Consider the following 26,915-nt stretch of genomic DNA (forward strand, 5'->3'; position numbering starts at 1 on the left):
TAGGCGGAGCTTAGGGAGCAGGAAGTGACATCACATCAGGATCTGTTTGATTGACAGTTGGGGGGCGGAGCTAGGCGGTGTTGAGTCATGGTGTGAGTCATGGCGATCTGTGTGATTCGTGGTGCGAGTGAGTAATGGTGTGAGTTGGTTGGTGACGTCGCAGTGGTGGTGTCGGTGGCTGAGTGGTGAGTCGGGCCGCGAGACGATTCGCGGTTGTATTTGGGATTATCGGATTTCGTTGGCGTCCGGTAGAGGTCGCTCTTCCGTGCCGTTTCGGGGATTGACGGAGAGCTCGGTGGCGACGGGTTGACGGACGGTGGCGGATGGATTTCGAGATCGTCGGAGCTTGTATGTATTTTCTTTTTTCCGATCCCGAATGAGAATGATGTGTCTGCGAACGAATATTCATTTTGATTGTAAACTTCATAAATTCTGAAATTATCTATCGCCTCTAAGTCTTCATCAGGATTAAAACTTTTCAGAATTGACGGAGCATGCAATCTGAAGGAATTCAGAGAGAAATTAAAACAAAGATTATAAACTCTGTATATCAAGACAGTAATGAGTTAAGGAAATGATATTATGATTAAATTTTATATAGTTTATTTGATGATATATCATAGGGATTTAAACTTACTATCAATGGATATGTTATTGAATAAAAGTTTTGTATATAAAAATGCTAAAACATAATATAAAAAAGACTATTGAATTTCATTCAATCCCAATTTTCTTCTTCTTCTTTCATTGTCGAATGAGAATGAACTGTCTACAATCAAAACATACATTATTTTTAGTGAGATATAGTAAAAGTAAGACATACAATCAGATTAGATCATTCATTCAAACTAAAAATCAAATATAATGTAATACTTACTGAAGAAGAAGAAGATCCATCCTTTTTCTGAATGGAATCTTCCTGTTGAGATACGGGAGCCTGCAATTGCAATGATTACAGTCAGGATGGTTTACCATATCCTTGCTGAGATAGTAGACTCTACATTCACAATGGACTCCAACTTAAATTGTAAATTTCAATTGCATTAGTCATCGAATCATAGAATGATATGCAAGATGTAATGCAGACAGAAGATGATATGCAATCAGCTAGAGTAGGACATACAGACAATAAGAAAAACAAATATGTTACATCACATAGTCAGACTAGGACACACAGACAGAGGAGGATATTCAGTTAAAATAATCTGTTTTACTCTGAGTAGGGATATAACATACACTTTGCTAAGATATTGGAGTTTGCAATTGCAATGAATACAATCAGCCTAGAACACATAGTTACTACTCAGAAGAGAAGATTCATTGTATCATTCCTACATAACATCTAGATTGAATTTGTAGTACTTACTGTAAACCGTAATCTTTCGTTGAGATCTTGATAGAACTTTTCATGTAAGAGAAATCGACAAGCTTTTCGCTTCCGAACGCTTATTTCCATTCCATGAGAGCAGTAACCCCATCGCTTCACACATTTATCTACACAATGTAATCGTTCTTGAAATTTCCTTTTTCTGTTGTCTCTGGTACTCATTGTGAAGTTATGAACTGAATTGAAAAGGCATATTCGCTTGAAGGATTTATAACAAGTAGAAGTGTTGTCGCGGTTCAATAATTTTGTGATCTAATGATATATATAAACAGTTTTCGCGAAATTCAATTTCGCGAAAGTTGACTATATAATATATATGTGTAATTTCGCGAAATCCAATTTCGCGAAATCCAATTTCGCGAAATTCACTTTCGCGAAATTCAATTTCGCGAAAGTTGACTATATAATATATATGTGTAATTTCGCGAAATCCAATTTCGCGAAATCCAATTTCGCGAAATTCACTTTCGCGAAATTCACTTTCGCGAAAGTTGACTATATAATATATATAATGTGCAATTTCGCGAAATTCAATTTCGCGAAATTCACTTTCGCGAAATTCAATTTCGCGAAAATCTGTTTACTATTTTCGCTTCATTAATTCCTTTGGACACACCCATCATTCTTCAATTCACTATATAAGCGTTGCATAATCTGATGGAATATTCTGCCTCATTAACCATCTCTTGATACCTACTTATATTTGAGAATTTGGGTCGATCGAGTGTTGATACCATAAGGCTTGTATGCTTCAGCTAGAATTCTGTTAGCCGGCTACTCGCGATTAAGTTCGTTGAGTGTCGCTGTTTTCAGGGGCTGTTGTGTGGACAAGCGCCTTGGCATTCGACTTGATTGTTTTCCTAGGTTTACCTATGGAATTCTCCTGTTTGGTTTGGCTTAACCATTCCATAACAGTTTCTCGACCAGTAAATAGATGAAGATGATGAACTAGTAAAGGGGCATACATGGATTAATATGTGGATTATTTTGAGGATAGCTCCAACTCAGTGTGAGTATATCAATATATAAAACTTATATCAAAAAGTAAATAATATTCGGTTGTATTTGTTACCAACTTTATTTCGATATAAAGTATATATGTATATTCAATTGTAAAATATAGAAAAAAAAAATTTATGTCAGATCTTCTAGTAATTTAACAATTTGGGAAGTTCCTTGAATATGTACATTGTCAACACCTTCATTTTCTTCGTTATTAAGACTTTTACTATTTTTTTTTTCATTCCAATCATATCTATCTAGTATAGTTTTTCGAACTACATGATCTCGTGTATCTGTTTCAGAAATTTTTAGCATAACTGTTAGAAAATCTTCTATTGAACATCCTCTGCTCCAAAATATTGCAAAGAGAAGACAGTAATCTCCACATGTTGTTGAAATAATTGTTTCCAATGAAACAACCTTGTTGCCAATGACGTGCAACTAACTTTTTGGTTCAACAATTCCATTTCTAATTATTTTTTCAAAAACGGTAAAACCAGACCGTTATCGTCATGACAATAAGAAACACACCGAGTTTGTTCAACGCAAAGAAAAGCGTCAGGAATTTTGTGAGAGTAAGAGTTGCTAAACAATTTTACACCTATCTTGTGGAGAATTTTGTTTTGAATAAGATACATTTAAAAGTAAAACGATATATGTTTTCATTTTTTGAGATATTGCTTAAATACTAACGGTATATCGGATTTTTTAGAAAATCCGTTTGAATTAACTTGGGCAGAATAATCGTTTGGTCAACAATTAATGTGGTAGCGAAAGAGTTAATATACAAGTGAGCAGTGATTATAAATGTATATATAATAATAAAATGTGAGTAAGATAAAAGCTACTGAAGATACAATAAACAAAGCTAGGATTGTGCTAGTCCATGTTGATATACAAGGGAGCAGTGATTATAAATATATATATATAATAAATCATGAGTAAGATAAAAGCTACTGAAGATACAATAATCAAAGCAGGATTGTACTAGTCTATGTTGATGTACAAGTGGGCAATGATTATAAATGTATATATAATAATAAAATGAGAGTAAAATAAAAGCTACTGAAGATACAATAAACAAAGCTAGGACTGTACTAGTCCATGTTAATATACAAGTGAGCAGTGATTATAAATATATATATAATAATAAAATGAGAGTGAGTAATGTGAGTATATATAATAATACATTTTATTATTATATATAATTATAATCACTGCTCACTTGTATATTAACATGGACTAGCACAGTCCTAGCTTTGTTTATTGTATCTTCAGTAGCTTTTATCTTACTCACATTTTATTATTATATATACATTTATAATCATTGCTCACTTGTACACCAACATAGACTAGTACAATCCTAGTTTTTGTTTATTGTATCTTCAGTAGCTTTTATCTTACTCACATTTTATTATTATATATATTTATAATCACTGCTCCCTTGTATATCATCATGGACTAGTACAATCCTAGCTTTGATTGTATCTTCAGTAGCTTTTATCTTACTCACATTTTATTATTATATATACATTTATAATCATTGCTCACTTGTATATCAGCATGGCCTAGCACAATCCTAGTTTTGCTTATTGTATCTTTAGTAGATTTTATCTTACTCACATTTTATTATTATATATACATTTATAATCACTGCTCACTTGTATATTAACATGGCCTAGCACAATCCTAATTTTGTTTATTGTATCTTCAGTAGCTTTTATCTTACTCACATTTTATTATATATACATTTAAAATCATTGCTCACTTGTACATCATCAGGGTCTAGCACAATCCTAGCTTTGTTTTATTGTATCTTCAGTATATTTTATCTTACTCACGTTTTATTATTATATATTCATTTATATTCGCTGCTCACTTGTATATTAACATAGACTAGCACAATCCTAGCTCTGTTTATTGTATCTTCAGTAACTTTTATCTTACTCACATTTTATTATTATATATACATTTATAATCACTGCTCACTTGTATATTAACACGGACTAGCACAATCCTAGCTTTGTTTATTTTATCTTGAGTAGCTTTTATCTTACTCACATTTTATTATTATATATACATTTATAATCACTGCTCACTTGTACATTAACATGGACTAGCACAACCCTAGCTTTTATCTTACTCACATTTTATTATTATATATACATTTATAATCATTGCTCACTTGTATATCAACATGGCCTAGCACAATCCTAGTTTTGCTTATTGTATCTTTAGTAGTTTTTATCTTACTCACATTTTAACATTATATATACATTTATAATCACTGCTCACTTGTATATCAACATGGACTAGCACAATCCTAGCTTTGTTTATTGTATCTTCAGTAGCTTTTATCAATTATTCTAAAGTGCTGTAAAAGATCATCAGGAGTGTTAATAAAGTACTGAGAATAAGTATGTGTACAATTATTATAAAGTGCTGTAAGAGAACATCAGGAGTATTAATAAAGTACAGAGAATAAGTATATGTACAATTATTATAAAGTGCTGTAAGAGATCATCAACAGTGTTAATAAAGTACAGAGAATAAGTATATGTACAATTATTGTAAAGTGCTTTCAGAGATCATCAGGATTGTTAATAAAGTACAGAGAATAAGTATATGTACAATTATTATAAAGTGTAGTAAGAGATCATCAGGAGTGTTATTAAAGTACAGATAATAAGTATATGTACAATTATTATAAAGTGCTGTAAGAGATCATCAAGAGTGTTAATAAAGTACTGAGAATAATTATATGTACAATTATTATAAAGTGTAGTAAGAGATCATCAGGAGTGTTATTAAAGTACAGATAATAAGTATATGTACAATTATTATAAAGTGCTGTAAGAGATCATCAAGAGTGTTAATAAAGTACTGAGAATAAGTATATGTACAATTATTATAAAGTGCTGTAAGAGATCATCAGGTGTGGTAAAAAAGTACAGATAATAAGTATGTGTACAATTATTATAAAGTGTAGTAAAAGACCATCAAGAGTGTTAATAAAATACAGAGAATAAGTATATGTGCAATTATTATAAAGTGATGTAAGAGATCATCAAGAGTGTTAATAAAGTACTGAGAATAAGTATATGTACAATCATTATAAAGTGCTGTAAGAGATCATCAGGTGTGGTAAAAAAGTACAGATAATAAGTATGTGTACAATTATTATAAAGTGTAGTAAAAGACCATCAAGAGTGTTAATAAAATACAGAGAATAAGTATGTGTACAATTATTATAAAGTGTAGTAAGAGATCATCAAGAGTGTTAATAAAGTACAGAGAATAAGTATGTGTACAATTATTCTAAAGTGCTGTAAAAGATCATCAGGAGTGTTAATAAAGTACTGAGAATAAGTATGTGTACAATTATTATAAAGTGTTGTAAGAGAACATCAGGAGTATTAATAAAGTACAGAGAATAAGTATATGTACAATTATTATAAAGTGCTGTAAGAGATCATCAAGAGTGTTAATAAAGTACAGAGAATAAGTATATGTACAATTATTATAAAGTGCTGTCAGAGATCATCAGGATTGTTAATAAAGTACAGAGAATAAGTATATGTACAATTATTATAAAGTGTAGTAAGAGATCATCAGGAGTGTTATTAAAGTACAGATAATAAGTATATGTACAATTATTATAAAGTTCTGTAAGAGTTCATCAAAAGTGTTAATAAAGTACAGATATTAAGTATATGTACAATTATTATAAAGTGCTGTAAGAGATCATCAAGAGTGTTAATAAAGTACAGAGAATAAGTATATGTACAATTATTATAAAGTGTTGTAAGAGATCATCAGGTGTGTTAACAAAGTACAGATAATAAGTATATGTACAATTATTATAAAGTGCTGTAAGAGTTCATCAAGAGTGTTAATAAAGTACAGATATTAAGTATCTGTACAATTATTATAAAGTGCTGTAAGAGATCATCAAGAGTGTTAATAAAGTACTGAGAATAAGTATATGTACAATTATTATAAAGTGCTGTAAGAGATCATCAGGAGTGTTAATAAAGTACTGAGAATAAGTATATGTACAATTATTATAAAGTGTAGTAAGAGATCATCAAGAGTGTTAATAAAGTACAGAGAATAAGTATATGTACAATTATTATAAAGTGTATTAAGAGATCATCAAGAGTGTTAATAAAGTACAGAGAATAAGTATATGTACAATTATTATAAAGTACTGTAAGAGATCATCAAGAGTGTTAATAAAGTACTGAGAATAAGTATATGTACAATTATTATAAAGTGCTGTAAGAGATCATCAGGAGTGTTAATAAAGTACTGAGAATAAGTATATGTACAATTATTATAAAGTGTAGTAAGAGATCATCAAGAGTGTTAATAAAGTACAGAGAATAAGTATATGTACAATTATTATAAAGTGTATTAAGAGATCATCAGGAGTGTTAATAAAGTACTGAGAATAAGTATGTGTACAATTATTATAAAGTGCTGTAAGAGATCATCAAGAGTGTTAATAAAGTACAGAGAATAAGTATATGTACAATTATTATAAAGTACTGTAAGATATCATTAGGAGTGTTAATAAAGTACTGAGAATAAGTATGTGTACAATTATTATAAAGTGATGTAAGAGATCATCAAGAGTGTTAATAAAGTACTGAGAATAAGTATATGTACAATTATTATAAAGTGCTGTAAGAGATCATCAGGTGTGGTAAAAAAGTACAGAGAATAAGTATGTGTACAATTATTATAAAGTGTAGTAAAAGTCCATCAAGAGTGTTAATAAAATACAGAGAATAAGTATGTGTACAATTATTATAAAGTGTAGTAAGAGATCATCAAGAGTGTTAATGAAGTACAGAGAATAAGTATGTGTACAATTATTCTAAAGTGGTGTAAGAGATCATCAGGTGTGGTAAAAAAGTACAGAGAATAAGTATGTGTACAATTATTATAAAGTGTAGTAAAAGACCATCAAGAGTGTTAATAAAATACAGAGAATAAGTATGTGTACAATTATTATAAAGTGCTGTAAAAAATCATCAAGAGTGTTAATAAAGTACTGAGAATAAGTATGTGTACAATTATTATAAAGTGCTGTAAGAGATCATCAAGAGTGTTAATAAAGTACTGAGAATAAGTATGTGTACAATTATTATAAAGTGCTGTAAGAGATCATCAAGAGTGTTAATAAAGTACAGAGAATAAGTATATGTACAATTATTATAAAGTACTGTAAGAGATCATTAGGAGTGTTAATAAAGTACTGAGAATAAGTATGTGTACAATTATTATAAAGTGCTGTAAGAAATCATCAAGAGTGTTAATAAAGTACTGAGAATAATTATATGTACAATTATTATAAAGTGCTGTAAGAGATCATCAAGAGTGTTAATAAAGTACTGAGAATAAGTATATGTACAATTATTATAAAGTGCTGTAAGAGATCATCAGGTGTGGTAAAAAAGTACAGAGAATAAGTATGTGTACAATTATTATAAAGTGTAGTAAAAGACCATCAAGAGTGTTAATAAAATACAGAGAATAAGTATGTGTACAATTATTATAAAGTGTAGTAAGAGATCATCAAGAGTGTTAATGAAGTACAGAGAATAAGTATGTGTACAATTATTCTAAAGTGCTGTAAAAGATCATCAGGAGTGTTAATAAAGTACTGAGAATAAGTATGTGTACAATTATTATAAAGTGTTGTAAGAGAACATCAGGAGTATTAATAAAGTACAGAGAACAAGTATATGTACAATTATTATGAAGTGATGTAAGAGATCATCAAGAGTGTTAATAAAGTACAGAGAATAAGTATATGTACACTTATTATAAAGTGCTGTCAGAGATCATCAGGATTGTTAATAAAGTACAGAGAATAAGTATATGTACAATTATTATAAAGTGTAGTAAGAGATCATCAGGAGTGTTATTAAAGTACAGATAATAAGTATATGTACAATTATTATAAAGTTCTGTAAGAGTTCATCAAGAGTGTTAATAAAGTACAGATATTAAGTATATGTACAATTTTTATAAAGTGCTGTAAGAGATCATCAAGAGTGTTAATAAAGTACAGAGAATAAGTATATGTACAATTATTATAAAGTGTTGTAAGAGATCATCAGGTGTGTTAACAAAGTACAGATAATAAGTATATGTACAATTATTATAAAGTGCTGTAAGAGTTCATCAAGAGTGTTAATAAAGTACAGATATTAAGTATATGTACAATTATTATAAAGTGCTGTAAGAGATCATCAAGAGTGTTAATAAAGTACTGAGAATAAGTATATGTACAATTATTATAAAGTGCTGTAAGAGATCATCAGGAGTGTTAATAAAGTACTGAGAATAAGTATATGTACAATTATTATAAAGTGTAGTAAGAGATCATCAAGAGTGTTAATAAAGTACAGAGAATAAGTATATGTACAATTATTATAAAGTGTATTAAGAGATCATCAAGAGTGTTAATAAAGTACAGAGAATAAGTATATGTACAATTATTATAAAGTGCTGTAAGAGATCATCAGGAGTGTTAATAAAGTACAGAGAATAAGTATATGTACAATTATTATAAAGTACTGTAAGAGATCATCAAGAGTGTTAATAAAGTACTGAGAATAAGTATATGTACAATTATTATAAAGTGCTGTAAGAGATCATCAGGAGTGTTAATAAAGTACTGAGAATAAGTATATGTACAATTATTATAAAGTGTAGTAAGAGATCATCAAGAGTGTTAATAAAGTACAGAGAATAAGTATATGTACAATTATTATAAAGTGTATTAAGAGATCATCAGGAGTGTTAATAAAGTACTGAGAATAAGTATGTGTACAATTATTATAAAGTGCTGTAAGAGATCATCAAGAGTGTTAATAAAGTACAGAGAATAAGTATATGTACAATTATTATAAAGTACTGTGAGAGATCATTAGGAGTGTTAATAAAGTACTGAGAATAAGTATGTGTACAATTATTATAAAGTGCTGTAAGAGATCATCAAGAGTGTTAATAAAGTACTGAGAATAAGTATATGTACAATTATTATAAAGTGATGTAAGAGATCATCAGGTGTGGTAAAAAAGTACAGAGAATAAGTATGTGTACAATTATTATAAAGTGTAGTAAAAGTCCATCAAGAGTGTTAATAAAATACAGAGAATAAGTATGTGTACAATTATTATAAAGTGTAGTAAGAGATCATCAAGAGTGTTAATGAAGTGCAGAGAATAAGTATGTGTACAATTATTCTAAAGTGGTGTAAGAGATCATCAGGTGTGGTAAAAAAGTACAGAGAATAAGTATGTGTACAATTATTATAAAGTGTAGTAAAAGACCATCAAGAGTGTTAATAAAATACAGAGAATAAGTATGTGTACAATTATTATAAAGTGCTGTAAAAGATCATCAAGAGTGTTAATAAAGTACTGAGAATAAGTATGTGTACAATTATTATAAAGTGCTGTAAGAGATCATCAAGAGTGTTAATAAAGTACTGAGAATAAGTATGTGTACAATTATTATAAAGTGCTGTAAGAGATCATCAAGAGTGTTAATAAAGTACAGAGAATAAGTATATGTACAATTATTATAAAGTACTGTAAGAGATCATTAGGAGTGTTAATAAAGTACTGAGAATAAGTATGTGTACAATTATTATAAAGTGCTGTAAGAGATCATCAAGAGTGTTAATAAAGTACTGAGAATAAGTATATGTACAATTATTATAAAGTGCTGTAAGAGATCATCAGGTGTGGTAAAAAAGTACAGAGAATAAGTATGTGTACAATTATTATAAAGTGTAGTAAAAGTCCATCAAGAGTGTTAATAAAATACAGAGAATAAGTATGTGTACAATTATTATAAAGTGTAGTAAGAGATCATCAAGAGTGTTAATAAAGTACAGAGAATAAGTATGTGTACAATTATTCTAAAGTGCTGTAAAAGATCATCAGGAGTGTTAATAAAGTACTGAGAATAAGTATGTGTACAATTATTATAAAGTGCTGTAAGAGATCATCAGGAGTATTAATAAAGTACAGAGAATAAGTATATGTACAATTATTATAAAGTGCTGTCAGAGATCATCAGGAGTGTTAATAAAGTACAGAGAATAAGTATATGTACAATTATTATAAAGTGTAGTAAGAGATCATCAGGAGTGTTATTAAAGTACAGATAATAAGTATATGTACATCTAATCTGATTGTATGTCTTACTTTTACTATATCTCACTAAAAATAATGTATGTTTTGATTGTAGACAGTTCATTCTCATTCGACAATGAAAGAAGAAGAAGAAAATTGGGATTGAATGAAATTCAATAGTCTTTTTTATATTATGTTTTAGCATTTTTATATACAAAACTTTTATTCAATAACATATCCATTGATAGTAAGTTTAAATCCCTATGATATATCATCAAATAAACTATATAAAATTTAATCATAATATCATTTCCTTAACTCATTACTGTCTTGATATACAGAGTTTCTAATCTTTGTTTAATTTCTCTCTGAATTCCTTCAGATTGCATGCTCCGTCAATTCTGAAAAGTTTTAATCCTGATGAAGACTTAGAGTTCATGTAAATCTCACTTCGATCCAATATCATGAGAGCTGGTGTCAACCATTGAAATGATGAGGGAATGTTATACTTTTGAGGTTCGATGATCGAACATAATACCACACGCTCTCCCTTACGTTCAACGAAGAATTGCAACGCAATCTCACAATTGTCATTTTCTTCAGACTTATTTGCTTGTATTACTTCTAACGAAGCTGGAATATCCAAAACTTTTAGATCAATCCATTTCCATGGTTCTTGCATTTCCTCGGTTTTAAAAACTGTTGCAATAGGTGACGTAATTTTCTCATCTCCTTCCATATAATTTTCCTTGGATTCGAATAACCGCTTTACTACCGAACTTTTTCTTGATGATCTTCGTAATGACGTAGTTCTGTTCAATCTAGACTTGGTTGGTCTTCTATACTCTCTTTGTTTCATATTCAATTGGGAAGTTCTTTCAGAAATAATGTCGATATTCATACTATTGGAAGTTGACTCCTCAGAAGCTCCAGTAACAATCAACACTAACTAATAATACTTCATCAATTTATACATTATCTTTAAAAAAGTAGTGGAACAATAACAGCGATGGATAATTTCAGAATTTATGAAGTTTACAATCAAAATGAATATTCGTTCGCAGACACATCATTCTCATTCGGGATCGGAAAAAAGAAAATACATACAAGCTCCGACGATCTCGAAATCCATCCGCCACCGTCCGTCAACCCGTCGCCACCGAGCTCTCCGTCAATCCCCGAAACGGCACGGAAGAGCGACCTCTACCGGACGCAAACGAAATCCGATAATCCCAAATACAACCGCGAATCGTCTCGCGGCCCGACTCACCACTCGGCCACCGACACCACCACCGCGACGTCACCAACCAACTCACACCATTACTCACTCGCACCACGAATCACACAGATCGCCATGACTCACACCATGACTCAACACCGCCTAGCTCCGCCCCCCAACTGTCAATCAAACAGATCCTGATGTGATGTCACTTCCTGCTCCCTAAGCTCCGCCTAGTGTGTGTAGATCTGCTCTCACTATACTACCGTGGCAGAAAAAGTATAGATAACTGGCATTATATGTGTTATTGTTATAGATAAAAATTAAGGCTCTTGTAGTAAAGTCTGCTGTGTTTCTATTGGTATCCATGTTTGATGGTCACATCAGCTGCCTTGTTTGAAGTTTGCACTATTTTAACATGGAATTTGACATCGGAAACATCTGCGTTTCCCTGGTTCCCATTTTTCTCGGGCCTCACTCCTTCTATTACATACCTTCTGACCAAGGAGCTCAAGGTTTGTTGCAGTTGCTGAGATCATGAGGGTTAAATGTGTGTTTCTAAGCAGCAAATACGTAGATATGGGTTGTAAATTTCTCAGCTGACTTGAAATGACAAAAAATAAAATACTCATTCAACTTTTATATATCGTTCACTCAGCAGGTCTTAGTTTGTATCCCATTTGTGTTACATCTCAACCTACCTGCACTGCCTGTCAATATTTCTTATTAAGATTGGATTTGGCAACTAATTTTTATTTAAATTTTAACTTGTTATATGACAGTTATAGCTGGTATGAGTTTATGGTAGTCTTACATGACAATTATAATCTATATGTAGTTATTTTACAATAATTATACAGTTACTGTATGCATCACATAATCTTATATACCTCAACCTTAGGGGTTACATGAACTCTATGGAATTTTCTAACTACAGCATATTTGCTACATAGTGACCACAAAGTGATAGCGCAAGTATATGAGAGAGAGGTCAAAGTTCAGAAGGAAGCATCATCATAGCTTGGCATGATGTATAAATCATAAGTAGAGTTTAGTTTAAGGAACAAATTGGAAATGTCTTGTTGACTTCATGCAGGATCAATCGGCAGGGTCGGTGGCTGCTGCTTTCATCTCCATAGTACGGGGCTATATCAGCAGGTCTGTCTCTGTTTCTTATGACAACGAAGGAATCGCCATATTCTGCATGTTCCTAACCTACTACCTCTGGATTAAAGCTGTCAAAACTGGTTCGATATTTTGAGCTGCTGTTTGCACTATCCCCTACTTTTACATGGTTAGCAGTTTCCTTTTTACATTTATCACTCAGCTAGCTTTCAGACAAGACATTATGTTCTCGCTCCCAAGTATTAGGTATGTTCATTCATTTCGTTTAGTAATGTTTATTTTGTTATAATGTATGTTTATTTAGTGATAATGGATGTTTAAATACCGATCAATACATGGATTGTTGTAACATATCCTAACACAGTAATATAAGTACAGTAGACGCTCTTATTACGTATACCTCCTATAATGTGAATTCCACATAACGGAAATAATTTATTTAAATTTTTCGCATTGTACTCTGCCTCTCTTGCCGCAATTATTAGAGAAAATGGCAAATACGATTATCCAGCTTAACTCTATTATTATATATATTAGTACCCTGGCAGTCTACGTGGCATCAGAAATCATCAGGTGTGTCGTTTAACCCTTTGAACCCTAGTCGTTTTTGGGAATGCGTGTCAGTAACTCTGGGTAATCTGTCCAACGATCCTAAGTTTTTAAACTTTCATTAAATTTATATAAACGTGCTCATAATACAGTGATATTTGGTAAAGCACTGGTAACAAAGTTGGGTAACTCACAGCAAATGTCATCAAACAGAAAAAAACAGTGTTTCACCATTATTTGGGCTAAAGCTATGAAAGTTTGTACGATTTTATAAAACTCGTAGAAACACTTACCGTAGCATCATTTCTATGTAGCACTTGTTCATCATCATTTCACGACTCAAAATATACTAGAAAATTATAATTAGTATTATAAAATTCTTTATTTGCACCAAAATAATTTATGACCTACCGAAAAATGAGCCGTATCGGTTTTTTCACGATACCGTTCTAATAAAATTACTTATTAAAACAAAGAAAGTAGGTAAAGATATTTGAAAACTGTTACAAATGGAAGCAAACTTTCTGGTCTAACATCTCATGCCAAAATTAAACAGATTGGTTTGCGTTGTTGCTTAGAAACAGGGATTGTAAACAGAGTCGTGCCAATGCCGGTTTTGTGGCCACTAGGGTTTCTTACACACCCTTCGTAATGTCGTAAGGTTAATGCCGTTAGGCTTCAATGAGTTAAGCACAGACATTAAGTAGTTGTGCAGTTGTTCATAAATATTTAAAGGGAATAATTTTGAAACTTGAATACTTTTATTACTTGAAGGCAATAAGTAGGTGCTGGATGTCACGAGTTGTAGTCTCATCTAATACTCTATTTTATCTTAACATCAAACTTTGGAGATGATAGACAGACGGTCAGACAGACACTGCTATTATTATGTATAGTAAATAATATTTAAAGGCAATAAGTAGGTGCTGGATGTCACGAGTTGTAGTCTCATCAAATGCTCTATTTTATCCTAACATTAAACTTTGGAGACAATAGACAGACGGTCAGACAGACACTGCTATTATTATGTATAGTAAATAATATTTAAAGGCAATAAGTAGGTGCTGGATGTCACGAGTTGTAGTCTCATCAAATACTCTATTTTATCCTAACATTAAACTTTGGAGACAATAGACAGACGGACAGACAGACACTTCTATTATTATGTATAGTAAATAATATTTAAAGGCAATAAGTAGGTGCTGGATGTCACGAGTTGTAGTCTCATCAAATGCTCTATTTTATCCTAACATTAAACTTTGGAGACAATAGACAGACGGTCAGACAGACACTGCTATTATTATGTATAGTAAATAATATTTAAAGGCAATAAGTAGGTGCTGGATGTCACGAGTTGTAGTCTCATCAAATGCTCTATTTTATCCTAACATTAAACTTTGGAGACAATAGACAGACGGTCAGACAGACACTGCTATTATTATGTATAGTAAATAATATTTAAAGGCAATAAGTAGGTGCTGGATGTCACGAGTTGTAGTCTCATCAAATGCTCTATTTTATCCTAACATCAAACTTTGGAGACAATAGACAGACGGACAGACAGAAACTGCTATTATTATGTATAGTAAATAATATTTAAAGGAAATAAGTAGGTGCTGGATGTCACGAGTTGTAGTCTCATCAAATACTCTATTTTATCCTAACATTAAACTTTGGAGACAATAGACAGACGGACAGACAGACACTTCTATTATTATGTATAGTCCCACGAGCAAACGAGCGGAGCGATGTGTGGGAGTTTTTACGATAAATGCCTGTGCTCACAACTTGCGAAAATTATTCATCAACGATGAGACGAACCCTTGGCTAGAAATTTCATCAACAAATTTAAGCATCGGAATGTAAAGTCGTTAAAGTATAATAACGATACAAAACATATTTAAACCTATTTAAATATGTTACCAAGTCTTTGTAAACCGTCGGTATTATCTTTAAACTTACCCATCTGATCGGATTATACACAAATAGACAGATTTATTTGAATGAAAATTGCCACAAAAAGCTTGAAAAGCTCGGTTTAATAAAAGTTAAGACCGAAAATTGAAACGCCAATAAAGCCGAGGGACCGATTGTAGAACTATTTAGTAGAGCGTATTTCACGAGAAAACCGTGTTCATTTCACCAGTCTATGGTGCTGTTTACTTGTAATGGAATTTATTGGAAGGTTTTTTAATAAACGTAGACCGTTTTAGGCGTAGACCGATTTACAGGTACGAAATTGTGGTACACCGTTTATCAGCCTATGTTTTTTGTCCAATCACCGAAGGTTTCATTATTTAAAACATTAGCCAAAATTCTTTACAACTTACGTACCAGCTAGGGCCGAACTACAACGCCCGTTTATGACGATAACATTTTTTTATTTTGCTTCAGTTTTATACGCGTGAATGCTCCTACTGGCTTTCTGTTAAAGATCGCTTATCAAAACCATTCTACATTCAACGCAACCAACTTTCAAACTGTGTATAGTTCACAGTAGCTTGCCATTTTACTTCTAATTTTGCATTTCAGAGTTATAATAAACATATTTCTTTATTGTTGTTGAATTACATACATTACAGTAAATTAGGCCTACAGCTTTATAACACTTTTATAACAGCTTATATTTTGCTGCAGTTTGTAGAAATCTTCGAGACGCGTGAACGCTCATAGGTTTTCTAGTATTGCTGTATTACTATATTAACAATATTGGTTATTTTAATAATATCAGTGCATTTTACTTATAATATTGGCCAACATTGCATTTCTCCTATTGCAAGGGAGTGATATAAATGTGTAATATTTTCCTTTCATTGTTGTTGTTCGTCATGACCAAACACTTTTTAAATAAATTTTCTAAAAACCTATATAAATACCACAACTTCTCGATATTGCTACCTATGACGTTTTGAAATGTAAACAAAATTGTGTATTGGTTTTCTATTATTACTATATTAATAAAATTGATTATTCTAAGAATATCAGTGCACTTTACTTCTAATATTGGCCAATATTGCATTTCTCCTATTGCAGGGGGAAAATATAAACATATTTTCCATTCATTATTGCTTATTGTTGTATATAATTAACACCCACACCCAGTACATTACAGCTACCATTGCAGTTATCCTATTGCACTGCAGAGCCATTTGATTGCTAATATTGCATTTCTCAACCATCAGTACCCTTTATTTTTTTGCCATTATCTCTGGCCATCTCTTTGGTCGTGGGCTGTATGACAGTGGAATTTCTAGCAAATATATATTTTGTTTTACTTTATTATCCTTAACGTTAATTATTAGTTGACTTTATTAATTATTACTACTTTAATTATTTATGCTAATATATTACTTTGTTTCTAGTATCCTTCCTGTCATGCTCATATTGTTATATTAAGTTGGCCATTTACTATGAGACATTTTATTTATTCGAATCATTATAGTTAGCTAACTTTTAAAGACAGGAAGTATATTCCTTAGATGATTCAACTGAGTCATCTCATCTCTTACTGGGTTTTTCTAATTGGGTCAAAATCACTGTTAGTTTGAGACAATAGTGTTAACATTGTTTATAGGTTTTGCAGAGACTGCTGCTGTTTGCAAGTTCATTGGGAGCTCAATAGGATTGTTTGTGTCACAATTTGTTCGACTGAGTCTCACACTTTTCTTTTCATGTCCGAGTTTTGCACTTGTTGTCTCTGATACATTATAGCACTTAGTATGTCCAAGTTTTGTACTACTTGCCTTGTATGTAATGCACATCAGTTCTTGGTTGTCAGGTGTCCTCTTGGAGAGGCTATGTATTTCCCATCAACCTTATCCCTCTTCACTTGTTGGCACTTATGGTTACCGGAAGGTTCTCTCATAGGATATATGTAGCCTACAGCGCAGTAAGTACTATGAGATACACTAGCGTTTATGCGATACAATCTTGACTATGAGATATACTTGCATCTATGGGATATTCTTGTCTCTATGAGATACACTCGCCTTCATGACGTCTTTTATACCATATTTTATTTCATATTTCATTTTTAAAAAATAAAATTTTAGTTAAAAATGTATCTAAAGAAGGTTGCCTATTTTCTTCTGTTAATGGGGATTGTAAAATGTGAGGGACCTAGGCTAAGTCATCAAATAAATAATCATTGTGTGCGTTCCCATGAATTACATTAGTACACTAGTTCATTATCTGGTTGTAGTACATCCTTACAACTTAGTAGCCTGTGTTCAGGTTGTGATTCACAATCAATGTAATATCAATTAGACAGGTAGTCTGCACCCTTTGTTCAATTGTTCAGACATGTTTAAAATTGTATTTTCCATTTATCATTAGGTATCAAGGCAAGCAAGTTAAGGATACGTTATGCATGTTTGACCCAGAGAATTATCTCCCCTTGATGTTGTTCTGGTTCAAAGAAAGCCAATGCAATGGCATCAATTTGGATTACTAAAATTTCTGAGCCATTTTATTTATAAATCAAGCTTGTCGGATCTGTGTCTACTAGTGTAATGGCCGTATGATAGCTTTATGTTATGTTGTTGAGCCTCATTCTAGAGTTGTTGGTATTGTTGTTACAGGTTAATTGTCTTGGTACCCTCTTGTTTATCTCCTTTGTTGGATTCTAACCGGTACAGTCGAGTGAACAAATGACTGTAAGTACCTACACGTCATTGTAGTAAAAGGGGAGATGTAGGGCTACACAATATGTAAACAACGGTTGACAATTTGAAATCTAACCTTGTACACATGAGCAAGCCTTTTCACCCTATATCGGTTACCAAACACCACTTGCCTGTAAAAGTACTTGAGGTAGCACAATTCTTTGTGGACTGAAAATAATATTGGAGCTCCGAATCTGTTATAACCAAGTGAAAGAAGTAGAAGTAGTATATTGCAGAGTAAAACTCAATAAAAAAGAGAAGTAAAATATTGCAAATAGTGTGAGGAAAACTGGTGTGTTTCCTTTACTGCTGCACAAGGAAACAAACCACTGAGTGCAAAGCAATAGAAATATATATATTTGACAATATATATATATAATATTACTGCAGCAGATTAGATGATCTTAAAAAGATATGATCTTTTTAATATGCCTTTCCCTAGGTGGTAAGATATCCAATTGACTAAGCGGGATTTTTCATTTCTTGGGGGGTTGGAAGTGTCATTGCTATTTTTACAAAGTTTCAAAAACTAAGTTTAATCGACTCAAAACTTCAGTATTACAAGATCAAAATTATACTGCACAAAGCAGCAAAAAGTTCATAAACCAGAAGCATGGAAGTACAAAAAGAACTAATGTTCTGTCAGCAGCCGTTCTTTAGTTCACGGTCAGCTAAAAGTGCCTTCGGAAGTTTTGCTATGCCTCAATAACGAATAGTCTAATGGACTTGAAGCTATGAATTTATATTGACATTGTATACACACAAAACAATTGTATACGCACAGACAAAATTTTTTTAATCCTCTATATACCGGAAGTACAGAAAAACACAGCGGAATTATGAATCCAAGGTGAATCAGATAGGTAAACATTTCCCTGAACTATCTGGAGCGCATGTGTAAAAGTGTTAAACTTGAATTGTTTTAAACATTCAGAAGTGGTCTTATCATGAGCTAGAATATGATAGCAAAAGATATAATATAGTGAAACTAGTTGACTTTGAAAGTGGGTGAAGTTTGCTGCATAAAATTATTCCTTAACCCTTTCACTGCCGTATGCGCATTTATGCGAAATCTATGGTTGAATGTCGTGTGTGAATTTTCTGACAATTGCATAGTAACCTAATTTTATTATTCGTAGACAACATAGCCAACGACCTTTAGTACCTTTATGGTATTGACAGTATTGTTCGGAAATGTATCTATAAAGTTAGCCTAAGTTTGCGAAGCAATTTTGAATCTTTGTTTGGGATTTACCAACTCAAAAATGCACATTTTTTATTTTTAATGTTCAAAATATTTATTGTTACATGGCTCCCTCAAGTACCTCCCAAGTCAGAAAATTAAAAAATACTTATGTTGATGGCATTATGGCCGATTCCGATTTTAGTGATTACACAAATAATGAAAGCAATAGCTCTGACGACGATGAAATTAATATTAGTGTTGCAACAATATGGCATTTTCAAAATTATAGTTTCACATAGTTTTAGCAAGCTATATAATATAGCCACAAAATTATAGCTTCACATACATGTAGCTTTAGCAAGCCATTTAGTATAGCTAAATTGAAATTTCTTGTATTTGTATGTTTGACTGTATATAGATATATTTCTCAAAGTTGGTCGTGTGTATGTGTGCATGCCCAGCTATAGCTATTGAAATCTTGGAATAAAGATTCTGTATCGCAAACGATGAGACATCGAAACCCCCCTATTCACTAGTCTGACACCTTACTAAACAAGCCAGACGAGTTTGATAGATTCGCTAGGCAATATATGCTGTTATATAGAAACAATTACTCTACCGTTCTCCATTACGACGCAACATGATGACGCAACGGCATGGACAGCGGTGGCGTAATTTTATGCTTGCTCAATCGTGAGAGCAAATACAGTCAAACATGGATAACTCGTCCACGGATAGCTCGAACACATGGTTAATTCGAACATTTCCTTTGGTCCGTTCCCACGTAATGATAAATTTCTATAGATAACTCGAACTCAACACTGTTAATTCGAACTGTTTTTTTGCCCAACAGCTACCGAAACGGTTGTTTTCGCTTTAGAAAATCACTGTATTCAAAGCCATAGAGGTAAACTTCATCTTTTCGTAATTCATAAGCGTCGTTATTACCACCTTCGGCAAAATATTTTTGTCAACGACTTTTCTAAAAGTTTGGTAAAATTTGATTTATACTGCGATACGATGAATAGCACGGGCTAGCCGGGTCACGCGCGCAAGAATTTTCGCCACGCAATTTTTGTTTTGTATGTACAAAACAAAAATTGCATGTTGTTTTGTATGTGCGTGGCGAAAATCCTTGAGTGCGTGACTCGGCTCGCCCGTGATGAATAGTTTTCTGACGTTGATTCCATGTTGAATCAACGTCGGAATGTTTAATGTTTAAAACGTCTTAAAAAATGTTGTAATTAAACGTATACGTTGTCTGAGCCACAAAAAAACTATTCATCGTTTGACCTAAACACAGAATACGTGTGTACATTCAATAAGTATCTATTAAAAAAGCGTGAGTGATATAGAATGTACCATAAAACCTCGTAAAACTTCTAATTGAACTGCCTCGGAATGTTGCTCTTAACGAATCCCAGGTAAAGTAAGGTAATCTGCATAAACTTCAAGAAAAAACGGCAAAATTGATCGTGGGTAAAACCCCAAAAGAAAAAAATGTCTTTTCTTTTGAGCATTTCAACAACGATCAAGTTTTGCCAATGTCAATCTGAAAAACGTCCTGGCAATAACATCAGCTCAAACAACAAATCAATCTCAAGTGATAGAAAAATCTCTATACTTTTTCATGAAAACGTTTTAAACTTTACATTAGAAGCATTTAATTTGAAACAAGCCATTTGTGCTTTTGATTTATATTATAGTTTGTATATGTACATATATCTACTAATAAATAAGTAAATATATGGACTTGTGACAGTGCTCTGATAACTTGAATGCTCTGATAATTCGAACACTTTTGCTCGGTCCCTTGAAGTTCGAGTTATCCATGTTTGACTGTAGTTAGCTTTTATTAGTAAACTTACTCAAATTAGCCATTGACAATGGGCCAGGCTAATAGCAAGTGGCAGGGAATAGCAAATAACAATTACTTCTCATTGTTTATAAGCTGATTTTTAATACCCGGGCAACGCCAAGCATCTAGCTAGTAATTGCAAATGTTGTTATATGTTAAATACCAATAAGTTTTTTGTCCAAAGACTTTTTTAGTACCCGGGCAACGCCAAGTAGTACAGTTTTTTAGCATACATATGCCTTATTGAGGAGTTAACAGTATCAAACTTTGATGAATTGTTGTGATGTCGGAGTTGTCCTCTTATTAAAACACTGCAGCTGTACTATACTTTGTCCTAATACTGTTTACAAACTATAATGAGATTTGAACATTTCCATGGTCATATTATATTCACAGTAACACATAAGCACAGAAATTCATCTTTTTAATAGCTAATCACGTTCTTATCCTTTCCTTAATAGGCATTCGGCAGGTTTGGATTCTGTCAAATTAACGCGTTTGTCGACTATGTCCGAACCCAAATAACATATGACCAGTTCACCCTTCTGGTCAGGACCATAGTGACTGTTGTTGGAGGAACAGCGTTAGTCATAGGGAACTGCTCACAGCTACAGGTATTGTTTGTTATAAAATATAATTGTAGAAGTTTGAATCTGTCACACCGTCTCTCACTAGTTTGTTTGTATGTAAAACTCTGTTTATGGGTTGTCTTCTCATGCAGACTTCAATATTGACTAAAGTAACTCATGTGCATCATAAAATTTATATTTCTCTCTACAAACAGATATTAGTTTGAAGTTAATGTCTCGTTATATAAAATTTGTCTTTGACATCTGTCTTATGTAGAAATAATTTTGCTGCTTGAAAATTAACCAACTTGATGAGTTAATGTAAACTGCAAGTGAAATGAAGGCTAAATCTGGTCTTCACAGTAAATACATAGCAAACATATAGTATTGTTATATCTACATAATATTTAAATATAGTTGTGATATATACATTTTTATTTAGTTGTTCTTTCATAGTTGGTTTAAGCAAAAAGTAGAAGTAAACACTCATGTCTATATTCATACTGGAGTGTCTGACCAGTGAGCAGGGGGTTATAGTTCCATAACCAGAAAAGGCAACTGGTGTTGGCAGGAATAGTATCCAGTATAACACTGCTCTCCATAACTGAGCATGTCCAGTCGTAAAAGTTAACATTCCATTGGCCTCAGACGTGTTCAGCAACAATCACAGAGCAATATGCTTAATTTTTTTAGTATTGCTCACACAGACATCTGGTAATTGTTTAGGTAAATTCTCTCCTTGGACCGGAGGGTTCTACTCCCTGCTTGACCCATCTTACGCTAAGAACATCATCCCCATCATAGCTTCAGTTTCTGAGCATCAGCCTACAGCATGGAGCTCATTCTATTTTGACTTACAAATGCTCGTTTTTATGTTTCCAGGTAAGAAAATGTTATGTAGAACATTTTTGCATCTATGGAATTTGGATGTTTTATAGATGTTATGTTATACTGGTGATCCAAGCATACAAACCAAAAACTACTGGTATAATGTAAGGACCACGTTATGGTTGTCGGGTACAGATAAGGTCAAGGTAGCTTAAGGGGAGATCACACCTTTCAAAGTGAGTTTTATATTTAACCTGACCATGAATTGAAAATGTTAATGAGTAGTAAAATACTTTATATAACTTTGGACCACCTGTTTTTGTAGTTTGTGCCTGACTTTATAAAGTTCTTTCTTTTGCAGCCGGAATGTACTTCTGCTTCAGTAGGTTCACGGATGCCAACATTTTTATTATTATGTACGACCTTACAAGTATCTATTTTCCGGTGAGATTCTTAGCTGTCATTATGACTTCGTTTCTTACTGTTTTGCTTGATATTCTGTTTGCTCTATGTTTTTTGAGGCATTTAATTATTTTACCGATAATATTTTCAACAGAACTATGATTGCTGTTTGTATTTGCCATTCTGGGGAGTAATGGTGTGTCTTATGTTGGTCTTGGCTTCTGTTATGTGCATACTCGCTGGCATCAGGGTCTCCACCACCCTCTCATTGTACATGAAAAATATGGATCCAATCTTTGGGTCAAAGAAATCTGAACCATCCAGTAAAAAGACGTCTAAAAAGACAGTTGGAGAACTCAACTACCCATTTAAAAATGAGGTGGGTTAACGGAGGGTTCTCTGTAGCTTGTATGTAATACTTTTAAAATGTTGATGTGTGACTATATCATGCCTACAGATCTACAAGCTTTAGTTACCGAGGGAACTAGATGGGACTTCAAAAAGTGGTACTTTCTGAAAAAATTGTTAGCGGGAAGAAAATTACTTAGAAAATGGAGCTTGGCTAAACTGATCAATTCAACATTTTCCATGAGCATTGTTTCCATGAGCATTGTTTCAATGACTTGTACTTATTTAGGAGTTGTTTCCTTTTGAAGGTGGCCACTGCTGTAGTCTTCACCATGAACCTTTTCCTCATCACCTATGTTTTTCACTGCACCTGGGTCACTTCAGAGGCTAGCCTGTCTTGACAAACTGTTGTTTTTGCGGAGTTGTTTCCCCGTCCGTGGGCGAGCAGCACAACAGCTTGTCACAAGACGTACTGCACCTGATGCATCAGCTGCACTTATAGGGAGTTGTTCTCATCCGTCTATGCCGCTTGGTTGCGATGTTATGTCGGTCGCTCCATTGGTAATCATAACAAATTTTGCGCAAAAATTTATGTAGAAAAAATAAGATGATAACGTTTAACCAGCGACCAGTCTCTGGGGTAAACTTTAGTAGAACTTGAGAACTTAGACAACAACAACAGTGACTAAACATGTCGTTATTTGTGCGCTCAGTCAGTTTTAATTCTATTTTTGTATCAGCCAGTTTTATTTGTTCTTATAGATTTTATTTTCAATTTATTTTATTCTTAAATTCTACTAACGTTTACAACAGAGACTGGTATTTGGTTAAACGTTGTAATCTAATTTTTTCTGCATAAACTTTTACGCGAAAACCATTAAGATTACCAATGGAGCGACCGACATAACATCGCAACCAAGCCGCATAGACGGAAGAGAACAACTCCCTATAAGTGCACCTGATGCATCAGGTGCAGTACGTCTTGTGACAAGCTGTTGTGTTGCTCGCCCGCGGACGGCGGAACAACTCCGTTAAAAACAACAGTTTGTCAAGACAGGCTATTCAAAGGCCTACTCCAGTCCTTCCATCGTTCTCTCCGCCAAGTCAGGCGATGGTGGCCGTGTTATATTTGATGACTTCAGGGAAGCTTACTACTGGCTGAGGCACAACTCTCCAGAAGTAACAAGGCTGTTCTTCACTGTAATATTTAGTTATACCGTTAAACGCCAATGTTCATTCGTGTCCTGCTAACTCTTGCTAAATAACATTGTAGTTAAATTGATATTTACTTTTTGTATTTCAACATCAACTATGAACCTGTTAACAATGTCTGTTTTTCATTTGAACACTCACAATGGTTAATCATTTTTCATTCACTTTTTTGTTGTTTTATTCGTCTAGAACTTTCCTCCTCCCTTTGCAACGTGTGCTAGTTGTTAGTCATTGACTAGTTAGTCATTGGATTCTCGCGCTAAGTTCATATTCACACTTGCTTTTTTGCCCAGGACGCAAAAATTATGTCTTGGTGGGATTACGAATATCAGATAACAGCTACGGCTAATCGAACAATTTTGGTAGACAACAATACTTGGAACAAGACTCACATATCCAGAGTTGGGCAGGTGGGCATCGTAGGATTGACTTTGCTTATTCCTTCATTCTGCGACGGTCGAGAGATCTATCACCTGATCACACAGTATTATCCCATTAACTATGTTGCGCCGAATGCTTTGTCATGCAGGCAATGTCATCACCCGAGGATAAAGCCTATGAAATCGTGAGAGAGTTGGATGTGGGATATGTGCTTGTTATATTTGGTGGTCTCACGGGATATTCCTGAGATGGTAAGTGCTCTTTCTTAAAATGAAATTTCATTCAAACACCTCCCAATCGATCTATCCCACTCATTTCTCTCTCCCCACTCATCTCTCTCTCCCACTCATCTCTCTCTCCCACTCATCTATCTGTCACTCCCACTCATCTCTCTGTCACTCCCACTCATCTCTCTCTCTCTCCCACTCATATTTCTCTCCCACTCATCTCTCTCTCCCACTCATATCTCTGTCTCTCCAACTCATCTCTCTCTCCCACTCATCTCTCTCTCTCCCACTCATCTCTCTCTCCCACTCATCTCTTTACCCCACTCATCTCTCTCCCACTCATCTCTCTCCCACTCATCTCTCTCTCCCACTCATCTCTCTCTCCAACTCATCACTCTCTCCCACTAATCTCTCTGTCACTCCAACTCATCTCTCTCTCCCACTCATCTCTCTCTCCCACTCATCTCTCTCTCCCACTCATCTCTCTCTCCCACTCATCTCTCTCTCCCACTCATCTCTCTGTCTCTCCCACTCATCTCTCTGTCTCTCCCACTCATCTCTCTGTCTCTCCCACTCATCTCTCTCTCCCACTCATCTCTCTCCCACTCATCTCTCCCTCTCTCCCACTCATCTCTCTCTCCCACTCATCTCTCTCCCACTCATCTCTCTCTCCCACTCATCTCTCTCTCTCTCTCTCCACTACTCATCTCTCTTTCACTCATCTCTCTTTCTCCCCCACTCATCTCTCTCTCCCCCACTCATCTCTCTCTCTCCCACTCATCGCTCTCCCGCTTTTCTCACTCGCGCTTTTCTTACTCACTCCTTTCTCACTCGCGCTTCTCTCACTCACGCTTCTCTCACTCACGCTTTTCTCACTCACGCTTTTCTCACTCGCGCTTTTCTCACTCACGCTTTTCTCACTCACACTTTTCTTACTCACGCTTTTCTCACTCACTCTTTTCTCACTCGCGCTTTTTTCACTCACGCATCTCTCACTCACACTTTTCTCACTCACGCTTTTCTCACTCACGCTTTTCTCACTCACGCTTTTCTCACTCACGCTTCTCACACTCACGCTTTTCTCACTCCCGCTCTTCTCACTCGTGCTTTTCTCACTCACGCTTTTCTCACTCACACTTTTCTCACTCACGCTTTTCACACTCACGCTTTTCTCACTCACTCTCTTCTCACTCGCGCTTTTCTCACTCGCGCTTTTCTCACTGGCGCTTTTCTCACTCACGCTTTTCTCACTCACGCTTTTCTCACTCACGCTTTTCTCACTCACGCTTTTCACACTCACGCTTTTCTCACTCACTCTTTTCTCACTCGCGCTTTTCTCACTCACGCATCTCTCACTCACACTTTTCTCACTCCGCTTTTTCCCCTGCCCCGCTCTCTCCCCTTCCGGGTCATTGTTGTTCCCGCACCTTCTGCTCCTGCTCCCGCTCCCTCCCTCTCCCCTCTCCCCCCTTAGAACATGACAGTAGTACGCCGATGTCTTGTACCAATCATACTAATGCTCTTTTCAGATATTAACATGTTTTTGTGGATGTTACGTATTGGCGGCTCAACACCAGAGGGCGCTCACCTAAAGGAAGCAGATTACTACACTCCCCAAGGAGAGTTTAGGATTGACAAAAATGGTTCTCCCACTCTACTCAACTGCCTCATGTACAAGCTATGTTATTATAGAATTGGTTCAGTCTACACTGAGCAGAGTGAGTGCATATTTGTTTCTATACTGGAAATTCCACTGTCATACAGCCCACAAACAAAGTGATTTTTTGTTTACATTTAAA

General features: G+C 33.9%; 1 pseudogene; it reads left to right on the forward strand.

The window, feature by feature from the left end:
- Positions 1-26,915, forward strand: part of LOC137394326 (dolichyl-diphosphooligosaccharide--protein glycosyltransferase subunit STT3A-like) — a 40,195-nt pseudogene that overhangs the window by 11,670 nt on the left and 1,610 nt on the right.

The sequence above is a fragment of the Watersipora subatra genome, chromosome 4 (genome assembly GCF_963576615.1).
Source record: "Watersipora subatra chromosome 4, tzWatSuba1.1, whole genome shotgun sequence".
NCBI lineage: Eukaryota > Metazoa > Bryozoa > Gymnolaemata > Cheilostomatida > Watersiporidae > Watersipora > Watersipora subatra.